Source organism: Artemia sp. Qi Xiang Cuo, chromosome 19, assembly GCF_049724085.1.
Source record: "Artemia sp. Qi Xiang Cuo chromosome 19, ASM4972408v1, whole genome shotgun sequence".
NCBI classification, from domain to species: Eukaryota; Metazoa; Arthropoda; class Branchiopoda; order Anostraca; family Artemiidae; genus Artemia; species Artemia sp. Qi Xiang Cuo.
The window spans coordinates 51702800-51716049 of NC_142812.1; the positions used below are offsets into that span (position 1 = coordinate 51702800).

The 13250-nt window shown below is 39.9% G+C and overlaps 1 protein-coding gene across 1 annotated transcript in view; it reads right to left on the reverse strand.

Moving 5' to 3' along the window:
* The window catches only part of LOC148940975 (head-specific guanylate cyclase-like), a 287023-nt gene that overhangs the window by 110016 nt on the left and 163757 nt on the right, over positions 1–13250 (reverse strand). The gene's annotated exons all lie outside the window — the stretch shown is intronic.

The window sequence follows — 13250 nt, forward strand, 5'->3', positions numbered from 1 at the left end:
TAAGAGTAAAAGCTAGGAACTATAAATCTAAGTCATTTTACTTACAAATTTGAGTTTCTTTCTCTTTTTTCCTACTAGCGGTTTGAACTTTTATTTTTTGACTTTTTGAGTAATAAAAAAAAACAATTTCAATTTGAAGTTTAAGTGCAAAACATGTTTTCAATTAAAATTAAATGACAATATAAAAATGGGTAGAACTTTAGTAAAAAAAAAGAAACTTTTTGATTCAAATACTAATGAGTGCATACATATTTTGGTTTCATATTCAGATGCATTAATAAACTATAAAAAAGAGGATAAATAAAATTTATTTAAAATATTATGAAAAATTAGAAGAAAATATATAAAGTTAAAAAATTACGCTGCCATAATCCAAGTCGTAGCCCTGATGACCTGCAGGATCCAAACTCACCTAACAGTATTTACACTGACGTGAATGTGGCTCCTCCCATGTTAAATGAAGTCCAACAAGCAATCAATTGCCTTAAAGGCAATAAAGCCCCTGGTCCTGATGCCATTCCGGCTAAACTTCACAGTATGGAGGGACAGCACTTGTCAGCAGGCTTCATAAACTAACATGTCGTGTATGGGAGGAAGAGATGGTTCCACAGAATTGGGGAGACTCTATCATCCTTCCAGTCTTCAAAAAAGGACTGAAGACAAAATACAGCAGTTATCGCAGGATTTCTCTCTTATGCATCGCTGCAAAATATTAACTAAAGTACTACATCATCGTTTTCGTATCCAGCGCAGCGTAAAGACAAGGCCCAATCAAGCAGGATTCCACCCAGGCATGGGTATAATTGACCAACTATTCGTCTTAAGACAAACCCTTGAACACAGGGCAAAACATCAGAAACCAACAGTGTCTCTATTCATAGGTTTTATTATAGCTTTTGATTCTGTTCTAAGGGATGGAATCTGGAAGGCCATGACAGAGGATGGAGCAACAGGCAAGATAGTCAGATTTATCCAAGCATACTAACAGCATACACGAGCCCAAATTCAGATCGGTGGAGAACTCTCCTTGATGTTCCATATTGATTTTGGTGTCCGAAAGGAATGTATATTGTCTCCCGTCTTATTTAATTTCGTGATCGACTGGATTATGACCAGAGCAATGACTACCTTTCCAGGCGTTGAAGTAAGTCCCAATTTTGTGATCACCGACCTGGAATACGCCAACGATATTTGCTTGTTAGCTAAATCTCGTTCAGGAGCCCAATCTATGCTATCGAAGGTAGCTGAAGAATCCTCTCTGGTCGGCCTAAAAGTAAGCTCCTCGAAGACAAAATTCATGGCGTCTGGTATTTCATCTCAAGACCCCCCCCCCCCCAATTTTACTAGAACAGTCGCCCATAGATGAGATACCTGAATTCAAGTACCTAGTCTCTCTGGTAGACCCAATAGGAGGATGAACATCATTAATACAGTCAAGAATTGCTTCAGAAACTTGAGTCTTCACCCAGCTAAATCACTCGCTATGGAACCAGAAAAATGTTCGTCTGAAGACAAGAATAAGGATTTACCAGGCCCTTGTTCGGTCTGTCTTACTATATGGCTGTGAGACATGGACTATGAAAGTATCTGACATTCAAGCCCTCGACGTATTTGACCATTCATATTTAAGGAGAATCATTGGCATTTAACTCAGTGATCGTGTCAGCAATGTCGAACTCCGCAAAATCTGCTATCAGCTTTCTGATTTGGCCACTATAATTAAACATAGAAGACCCCGATGGTTTGGCCATACACTTCGCCGCCCACATCACACCTTTGTCAATAAAGCCCTCAGATGTATACCTCTTTCGGGATGGAAAAAGCGACACGGGGGACAAAAGAAAACTTGGCTCGCCTTCATCAAGGCTGACCTAGACCCAATCGGTGGGTTCAAGAAGTATGGACGAAGATGGGAAAATTCCTGGCTCGATTTGATTGAGCCACTCGCAAACGACCGAGACTCTTAGCTTATTACAATGACGAAGCTACTGGACGACAGGGAGAGCGGATATGCTTGAGTCCTGCTACAAGTACAAGTAAGTAGAGACAAATACATTAAAGTGATTAGTGCTATGTACGAGAATAACACTACTGCGGTTAAGGTAGGAAATGATGTTAGTAGCTGGTTTTGTATTAAATCAGAAGTTAAGTGGGGTTGTGTTTTATCTTCATTTATATGGATAGTTTTGATGGACTTTATCATGGGAGAACAAGGAATCAAATGGGGAAGAAAAACTTTTTTTAAGGATACTGGATGAAAGTGCGAGCAAAATAAATGAAATTTTAGAGGTTTTGTGAGTTTAGGGTACTTGAATAGGTTGGAGAATATTAAGAAGACTAAGTCACTAATGTGAAGATGAAAAGGTGGCGTTGGGTAACAAAAAGATCGATCAAGAGGACAGCTTCACTGACCTTGGCAGTATTATTCGTTAAGACCATGGGTGTTATGAAGATGTCGAAACTAGAATAGCCAAGGCTCAGGGTATCTTTTTTCTCAGTCTAAAAATGTTTGGAAGAATAGGAAGATAACTCTGTAAACCAAGATTAGAAAATTGTAAACTACAATGATGACGGGGGTCAAATATTATTTTTAAACCTGGATGCTCCAAAAAATGGAGGGAGATTTGCTGGATGTTTTTCCAAGAATTTGCCTACGGATTGTTCTGGGCTCCCAACTGGCTTCCTTGCCCTTATACCTTAGATGCGCCTGTGCCTCCAGAGGCACCCAGGGAATCAAGAAGGAGCCACCAATCTTCCCGCCAGTTTGCTGCTGCAACTATGTCCTCCTACTGAGGTTGGATTGTTGTGTGCAGGTTACGGAGATCTGTCTGGTACGTTCGACGCAGGGTGTTCCTGGCTCTGCCCCTGAGGCGTGCACCAGATGGCTACCAATGGAGCACTGCATTTGTGTAGTCGGAGATTTTCCATATGTAGTACGTGGCCCAGGTATCTCCGTCGGCCGAATCTTATGATACATATCACAAGAGGCTGGCCAGTCTTGTCACGGATGGATTGGTTTGTTGTTCTCTGCTGCCAACAAATGTTGAGAATTCTTCTGAGACATGTGTCTTCGAAAGCAAGTATTCTTCTTTCTTGTTCCTGGTTCAGGTGCCAGGTTTCGGCTGCGTAAAGCAGCACTGGCATAACATTACTATTGAGGAGTCGTAACTTTAGCCGTATAGAGAAGCTTTGGGACCGCCATACTTTCCGTAATCTATTGAAGGCCCCATTGGCTTGGCCAATTCTTCTTAGCAATTCTTGTGTCGTCGATCCGGTACTTTTTATTATTCCCCAGTATTCCCAAGCATTTGAAAAGGACGACTTGCTATATGTGTTGGTCTCCACAAGTGATGCTCGGGGCTGAATCTGTGGCGGCCATGCATTTTGTTTTCTCATTATTTATTTTCAGGCCGACATGGCCACCTCTCTCCCAAATTTTGTCGAGGAGTTCTTGGAGTCTTTGCTTACATGATTCTAGGACAGCGATGTCGTCAGCGAAGTCTAAATCAGTGAGGCGTCTTTCTGAATTCAGCTAGATTCCGTCTGTGCTTGTACTTCGCAGTATGTGATCAATGACGATTACGAAAAGTAGCGGTGACAAGACGCTACCTTGCTTAACTCCTGACAGAATGCGGAAGAAACGAGTTTTTCCATCTGGTGTCTTTACACAGCACTCGATATCTTCATAAAACACAACAGTCAGTGAAACTATCTTTCAGGGATTCAGTAATGCAGTAGGATCTTCCACAGACTTTGGCAGTCTACTGAGTCAAATTCCTTCTCAAAATCGATGAATATAATACAGATTTTGGAGCGCCATTCCCTGCTTTCTGCCGTCAGTAGCCGTAGGGTAAATATCAAATCTGCACATGAACGGTTCGGTCTGAATCCATGTTGCTCGTCGCAAAGGTGTCTGTCGAGCTGCGAGCTGATTATCTGCGGTAAAATGTGCGTCAGCAATTTGCTAGGTATGGAAAGCATGCAGATTCCTCGCCAATTGCCTGGGAAGGACGCATCGCCTTTCTTAAGGATCCTCACAAGCGTGCTGCTTTTCCAATCCGAAGGTATTTTGGCGGTCGTCCATATTACTGCGAACAACGCTGTCCAGAACTTGAGGCAGGTCATAACAGTCGCTTTGATCATTTCCGCGGTTATCCTGTTTTCGCCAGGATAACCCATTTTTCCCATGTTTTTTCCCATTTTTCAGCTTCTTTGCTGCTTCTATAATTTCAGTGGATGACGGTGGATCCGTGCTGATATCTAAGGAAAACAGTGTTGTTGCTGGGATCTCTGGGGGATCCTCTGGTGGAGGTCTATTCAACAGCTTCTCGAAGTGACTGGCCCAAACTTTAGTTACGTCAGACTGCTGTGTCATCAGGATGCCGAAGGGGTCTGTTACTGGTCCATGTTGAATAGTGGATTCATTTCCAATAAACTCATCAGTGATTTTATAGACGGCTCTTGAATCACCTCTCTCCGCCGCCTCTTCTGCCTGCGCTGCTTTAGCTCCAGCAGGTTTCTCTGGTCTTTTCTGGCACTCTTCTTTACCTCTTTATCCGCGGCTCTGTATTCATCGTTTCTGAGGATCTGTTGGTCGGGGGTTTGTCTTTGGATAAGTGATGCTTTTACTTTTGTCCTTGTCTCTATGAGTTCTCATGTTTGGTCAGATAGCCACTGGTCTTTTGGGCTCTTGCGGTACCCAATGGTGGCTTTTGCAGCATTGTGAAAGCACAACTTTATGCTTTCCCAGTATTGATAGCTATCAGCATCATCTAGTAAAGACAAGGCTTCAAATCTATTCCGCATCTCTAGTTTAAATGCTTAGTTGAATTCTCTCAACCTCAGTTTCTCCGAGTCAAAGACTGGGTTTAAGGGAGCCTTATTTGCTTTTCTATTTCCTTTAATTTGAGGCGGATTTTTGCTGCCATCAGATTATGATATGAGCCAACGTCAGCTCCTCTATATCCCCTTATATCAAGTAGGCTTGTATCAACTATTAGTCCCAACTGACTAATAGTATTTAAAAAGTAAGCTGTACGAAAAGTGAGGCTCAACCCCGCTTACTAGGGCTATAATGAGAGAAAAGTTGAGATTGCTAAGGCTCGTTCTGTGGATGAAGGACGACAAATTGCCAAAATTGTCCTTGTCGGCCAACCGTAGGCTCGTTCTGTGGATGAAGGATGACAAATTGCCGAAATTTTCCTTGTCGGCCAACCGTTTAGGGTTAAACGGAAAGCAGGTCGTCCACGATTGGAGTTGGAGGTTGTCATGAAAAAATATTTGAGGGAAATGGGAACTTCCTATGAGGGTTTAAAGAGGGAGGCGTTGAATTGAATGGGATGGAGTAGGAGCGTGCGTAGCTCTGTTGAACTCAGGTTGTTTGGTGCTGCGGTGAGTTGTTAGTAGTTTTAGCAGTATTATGGGATAGAGTTCGTTCTTTACTAGGTTATCAAAGGTAGGTCTACTAGATAGTTGTAGCAGTAATAGCAGTAGCAAGTAGCCACAGTTGCAGTTACCGCAGTCATATTTAGATATAGCAGCAACCGCAGTTCCAAGTACTCTCAGTAGCGCAAGTTTCCACTTAATGCCCTTAGTCATTCCAGAAATATTCCAGATACAGCCTTTTAATATCAATATTTATTTAAACATCCCCCTGAACATAACCTAAAAGATTTAACTTAATACCTTAGATGTTGTAAATACACTCTTATGACGAACTTGGTTGGACACACCGTCTCTTGATTTATCTTACCACCCCTAATAACTTGCTCTGAAAGTAGTTGTTCGTGGGATGTTGCGCATATCTGGATATACGTAGTACCTTTTGATCTAGTTTAACTCACTCCATAACAGTTCTAGAATATAAAACTTACTACCCTATCCTTTCCCTGAGATACTGTATTTATGCCCCTTTGACAATCTGGACACACTTGAAGGCTTTTGATTTAGTTTAGCCGTAGTAACAGCAGTAGTAGTCTTAGTAGTAATAGAAGCAACCCTGAAAGTTCCAATTTAATACCCTCGCCCGTTCTTGAGGTATTACTGACAGGTTCTTTTGATAAACAGCAGGTACATAGTGCCTTTGATTAAGTTTTATAGATACCTGAGCCTTCCCTCAAAATTTCTACTTTATATCCTATTTATGTCCGAAGATATCCCACATACGCCATTTCGACAACCTGGACGAACCTAAACTATTTTGATTTAAGTCTATAGTAGCAGTGTTTTTAGAAGCAGTAGCAAAATGGTAGTAATATTCGTAGCCCTGAAAGTTTTTGTTTAATACCCAAAGGGTTGCTAAGATGCTGCTGATACACCCCTTTGAGAACCCGGATTTACATATTTTCTTTTGGTTAAGATCAGCACCCCCTCAAAATGGGCTTGAAGCTACGACTTAATGCTCTCAACTGTTCCTGAGATATTGTTGATGCGCCCTTGCGGCAACCTGCATGCACATAGTGCGTTTTGGTTTTCATGAAAGTTTAGCTTCAATACTCTTAGCATTAGCAATAGTAGCAGTCGTAGTAGCAATATTTGTTGGATCAGTGAGAGTAGTAGAGATAGCACTAATACTAGTAATAGTATTCATGTAGTACCTTTGTGACAGTTCCCCAACCATCAACATATCCTGATAGTTTGAACTTAATAACTCTATGCCGCTCTTGAGATATTACTGATACATTCTTTTAATAGCTTTCGACTATTAAGAAGGGTACTAGCTCTTTGAATTTCCAATCTAATGAGCCATTTTTTGAAGTTTCTATGACAACACCTTCTATAAAAACATTATATGCCCCCAGGGCATAACTTAAAACCCTTGCACCGAGGGTTGTAAGGGAGTTCCCTCCTCAAAAACATATTTTCTATCTGGAAATCAACTACGCATAGTTTGTATGTGCATAGTGTGTTTTGATTTAGTTCAACATCCCCCAGAACAATCCCTGACAATCTAACAATCTAATCACAACAATCAAAATACCACTGGTCTTAGTAGTAATAGTACTAGAAACAGTAACAGTAGAAGTAGGCTTACTACTACCAGTCGTAACAGTAGAATGCACATAGTGCCTTTTTGCTAGATCAAACTTTTTGATTTTTGCATAGTGCCTTATGATTTAATTTAACATCCCCTTGATGTTTCTGTGAAATTTCACTATTATTGCCTTAACCTAAAATTTTAACTTTACCTTGGTAGTAATAGTGGTACTGGCATAAGTGGTAGTGGTAGTGGTAGCAGTAGAAGTAGTAGTAGCAGTAGGGGCATATTACCTTTAAATTGATCCAAACTCCCAATCAAACACACCGACAGTCTCAGTTTAAAACTCTAAGCTGATCCTGGGATTTAGCTTTTACGCCCTTATGATAACCTACATCCACATAGTGTTTTTAATTTAGTTCAATATTCCCTGAAAGTTTCACCCCAATACCCACAGCTTAAGTAGTAATAGTAGTCATAATAGTAGCAGTTGTAGTAGTAGTTGTAGCGCAAGTACCAGTTGTAGTACTAGTGCTAGTTGTAGTACTAGTAGTATAGTAATAGTATGCATATAGTAATTTCTAACTCAATACCCAAAGCCGTTCTTTGGATATTGCTCATACGCCCTTTTTACAACCTACATGCTCATATTGTGCTTTGCTTTATTTCAACATAATCCTCCGCATTATATGAAAGTTTCACCTTAATGCCCCAGCCTCAGTAGTAGTAGTAGTAGTCACAATGGCAGCAGTAGTAGTAGTTGCAGTAGCAGTAGTAGCTGCAGTGTGCACATATTAACTTTTGGTTAGCTCAACAACTCCCTCAACACGCCCTGAAAGTTTCAACCTAATTTTCTAAGTTGTTCTTGAGACACTGCTGATACATCCTTTTGACAACCTGCAAGCCCATAGTGCGTTTTGATTTAGTTCAGCATAGCTAAATAATTTCCTAGACTACACTAATTTGCCACTTGCGAAAAATTAAGAGAGAAAAACAGGTTTAATTTAAATAAAGCAGTGGAACAAAAAACAAATAAAAAAAAACTTTAACTAAACAATAATTGGTAAAATAAAATCAGAATATTTTGGCTCCATGTTCGGGACCCTTTCTCGACGGAAAGAAAGAATAACACTTTTAAAGAATAAAAAAAAGTTTTTTGGATAAAATCATCAGAAAGAACGACAAACTAAACACAGGGAGAAAGAAACCAGAAATAAAAATAACTAAAAAAAAAAAACAAAAACAAAATTGGTAAGACATTTTTTTTTCTTTCTCCTGTGTATTTACTTTGCCGTTGCTTTGGATGGTTTTATTCTAAAAACTGTTTTCTTCTTTAAAATTATTTTTCTTCTTTCCTTTGAGAAAGGCTCTAGGACATGGAGCCGAAATATTCAGACTGTTTTATTAATTAATGTTTTGTTGATCTTTTCTACTTCGTTTTTTGCTCCAATGCTTTATTTAAATTAAACCTATTTCTCTCTTAATTTTTCGTTCAACATACCCTAAACAGTTCCTGAACTATTCACCTTAACACCCATAGCCTCAGCAGTAACAGTAGTCACAGCAGTATTAATATTGATATTATATAAATAATGCCTCTTTGTTAGTTTCAACACCTCCCTCAACTCATCCTCAAAGTTTGAACTTAATGCTCTAAGATATTCCTGAGAAACTCCAGATACACCCTTTTGACAACCTGCTTGCACGTACTGTGTTTTGATTAAGTTCAACATTACCCCTAAGAAATTCCTTGAAAGTTTCACTTTAATAAACTTACCCTTAGTACTAGTAGATTTAGTAATATTAGGAAGAATAATAGAGTTGGCAGTGATAGTAGAAGTAGTGGTAGAATGCAAATAGTGTTTTTTCGTTAATTCAAGACCCCCCTCAACTTGCCCTGTAAGTTTCAACTTAATGCTCTAAGCTGTTCCTAAGACATTACTAACACACTCTTTTGGTAACATGCACGCACATAGTGTGTTTTGAGTTAGCTGAAACTCACTGAAAAAGATTCCCTGAATGTTTCACTTTTAAAGAAAGTTTCAAACACAGACTGTGTTAGGTGTATAATTTACATAGTGGTAAATCAAATAGTATTTGATTTTTAACAGTGTAGTTTTATAAACTTTACACCAGCATTTTCAAATATATGTAAAGTCAACCTTTGTTGACTTTACACCCAAGTCTGCCACAAAACCTACAACCCCAAAATCAGTTTAAAAAAATCAAGCTTCCCAAGTCCCCCCTTGCGTCGATTGTGTTAAACATATCAAACAGCTGGCTGAACTCCGAGCTAAATACAATTCCTAGTTAGAGAACAATTCAGACCATGAAGTAGCCATAGAAGACTTGAAAAAACAAGTAGACATGTTTATCAATTACCAAAAAATTGGTAACGATATACTCCATGCACGTGATCTGGAAATTAAAAAATTAAATGGAAATATCAGTTCCCATAATTCCCACCTCCTTCTTATGAAAGATGAACTCTGCAATCCAGAAAACAAACAAGTGGCCCCTAAATTAAAAATCACCAGATTACAAAAGGACTTAAAAAACAATTAAACAATTATTACTACACTAGGGGATAAATTATCAGAGTTCAGTAAATCCATCATTAATTGCAGAGTATCCCATGAGAGCATACAGATACCTACGTGTAGTATGACAACTGATGACGCCTTTGAGTTCGGAAATAGTCCAGTGACTTCCGGTTTTTCACACAAATTATTAGGTGATAATGAACTAAACAAAGGGATTAACAAGGTTATGGAGAAGTCATTACCAGACGATGACATTGTTATTATTTTTGAAAAAATTACGAAAGTGAAAAGGGAAACAAATTTAAAAATAAGCAGAAAGGAAAATGTGATCTGCAAGCATTTTGATAGTGGTTTCTGCAAGTTTCACAAACAATGCAAGTTTCCAAGGCCGTATCCAGGGGGGGGGGGGGTTACCCGGTTTGAACCCCCCCCCCTCGAAATTTTTGACCGAGTCGAAAATGAGTCGAAAATTAGTAAAACCTAGATAAAAATCAGTAAAATTAGTCGAAAACTGAGTCAAAAATTAGTAACCCCCCCCCCCGAAAAAGTCAAAAATTAGTAACCCTCCCCCCGTACAAAAATCCTGGATCCGCCTTTGCAAGTTTCTACATATTTTTCGTCATTTCATTTCGGGAGTTTGTGTGTCTGATAAGTTTATTTTTGACCATGTTGATCTGTGTTCTGTTTTATATTTTATTGATAAGTCGTGTACTTTTGCTCACGCATCTGCAGGATTGGAGCGCAGGTTTAAAACCCAACGTTTTTAGGGTGACGCCGAAAGTATTCACGACTCCCCCCCTCCCCTAGTTCGTGTTCCATTCGACTTTCAGTCTTATCCCCCTGCATACCCGACACAGGGCAGCATACCTCAGGAATCCATCCCTCGAAACAATCCTCGGACCCAAGTACTTACGCGTGCCCAGTCAGTCCAACCCCAACAATCACTTTACTCAATTCAGACCATCCCAAAACCCCCCTCTCTCATATTCCTCCCAAAAATCCACTTCCTTTCGACTCTGTTCTTCTCCGTCGTCCAAGAAGTTACCGACCGGTTCTGGACTCCACCTGTTATTTGCCGAACAAACACAACCCCTCCCCTCTCAGACACCCCCTACCGTACTTCCTTCCCTCAGCATCAACGTGCCCCCCCCCCCCATAAAGATAAAACTCCCAATTTGACTTATTCTCAGGTCACTAGAAAACCTTTCTCTCTTCCCTCGCATTTTATCCCTCCTGGCTACCCTACCAGTATGACACATGCTTAAGAGTAAGCTGGCAGAACGATCCACAGGTAACACCTCCAAGCAGAGTTTCTATAAATTTAAATAGTGAGACGAATTCCACCGTAGTTCCATTCCAATTTAATAATATCCCCATAATTTTTCCGCTGTCCTCCTTTTCTCTCAAGCCTGGTCCAGTCCCGCCTTTTAATAATGCCTCAAAACCATCCCCTTACCCACAGCATCCTTCTCATAAACTTCAACCCGAAATAACTCCATCCTGAATTTAAAAAAAAATCCCAATACCGAAATCGGTTTAAATTTCCAACTTTCCTACTTACCAATGCTGAGAGCCTGAATTTTGATAAAATTACCAAACTCGAGGGTATCTCTGAAATTCATAAAATTAGTATTATTGCTGTGACAGAGGTTCAGTCCCAGAACACAGATTTCCTAAAAATCAACAATTATACTCAGTTTATAAAATTTCACCCTCCCAATCACCCTCTCGGGAAAAAAGGGGGTGGTATATTATTTTTTGTCCGAGATAACCTCCAACCTAAACTCATCCCCACCCCAACCTATCAGATTATGATGAAATTCTATGGCTGAGTCTTAGACCGAAAGTACTTCCCCGCTCTTTCAATTTAATTGTAACCGCCGTCTTTTATCATTCCCCTAACCAAAGTATTGACCAGAAACGCAAATTTATACAACAATTTCTTATAATAGCCAAGTAAAAATAGCGTTTGAGGTCAAACAAATTGCAACAAAAATGATTTTTGCACCAAAAAATGCAGAAAAATCAGGAAAACAATGTACTAAAAGCCCACCAAAATCCACTGATGGGAAAAAGTTTGACAGAGAAAAAAGAGGGGAAAGAGGGAAAATTCTGAAAAAATGCCAGGACCTCTGATTTTAGCACTGTAAATACCCAGTCCTACGTAGTTCAAGTTGCACAACTCGAATTCTGCATCAGAATTATTTTGTCACACTACCGGGAGTATCTGATAGGGTTAGCGGGGGAAACAGGGGAAAATGAGGAAGACTCAGATTCGCTCGATTTCATCGCTATAAAGACTGTTTCTGATATTATTTGAGACGCAGAATCCAAATCTTCCTTCAGAATACTAGTTTTCCCTCATCAGAAAAAACTGTTAGAGGGTGAAAAGTAGGGAAATTGAATTTTCTTTCTTTTTTTTTGGCTGCTGAGCCCATTTCAACAAGGATTCGATCACAGTATATTAAGAATCATCACGGAGTATAACATTGATACAGATTGATTGTACTTCGGTAAATTACAGACTTAAAACAAATCAAAAAATAAAAAACTTAAAACAGGAACTTAGTTGTTAAAATCATCATCAAGGTCAATGCTTTCTGAATTTTGGCAGTCGGTACCATGACAATCGACAGATGCTTTTGTGCAGTGAAGTCCGTTTCTTTTGCAACTGCAATGCTTTGTTTCACAACCTGACTTGAAAGCACATCGTACCATTTTCAGTAGTGCTTCGGGTGTTGGCTTCGAGTCCATCGTTACAGGTACGTACTTGGTTCTGTCTAGCCGCCAACCCCAGTCACAAGGGTCCAGATTAGCTGAGCAACCCATCCATTCCATGACCTGTAGGAAAACTCTGAAGAAGTGAAACTTCGCAGCTGACAATGTCGGAGGCAAGCTTTCTGGGTGGACGAACGAGGTCAAAGAAGCCAGTTTCGTGACAAACATGGTGTGACACAAATCCTGAAGATTGGTATCAGCTTTAGCCCTATAAACAAGCAGTGTGAGCTTTTCGCTTACACTTTTGCCCTGATACTTTTCAGTGTCCTTTTAACAAAACACCGTTGCATTTTTCGAAAATCTTTGATAAAGTCAGACAATAAAAGTGAAACTAGCTTTTCTACACAATAGAGCCACTAGGCTATATTACATCCCGGAGCATTATGGACGGGCAGCTTGACCTCTGTAACTTTCCCAAGCTTGGTTTCTAGTTATCATATGTTTTAGAGTTTGGATGTTCCCGGCTTGGTCTCCACTCGAAAGAAAAGTGGGTAGCTTTCTGGCTGGCAATGGTGAAGAAGCAAGACGAGCAGGTCTGTGTCACTAACAACAAGACAGGTTTCTACCTCAGAACAACTTGTCACTGCGGCTGTCGCAATCATGAAATCTGAATCACCTGAAGCATACACCACGCGACATCCTGACGAGCTTAGCACGCCACCAAGCAGGAGGATGAATTTTCCCTTGTTCTTCTGGTTGTTCAGGAAATAGTATTTTTTGAGGGTTACAGTTGTTGTCCCAGAAAATTCGATATCAGGAGACCTATTCCTTTCGATCTTTTCCAGTGAGACTGGTCTCTTGTTGACGCTGAATCTTCGTATCCATCGAACACAACCGTAGTATTTCCAAATTGAGCTTTGACATAGCTAGCGTTGGCCAGACATATTTGTCCAAAAGTAGCGCCAGTTGTCCAAGGCAATTTATGTAGGAGCCATCCTGGATCTAAAACATAT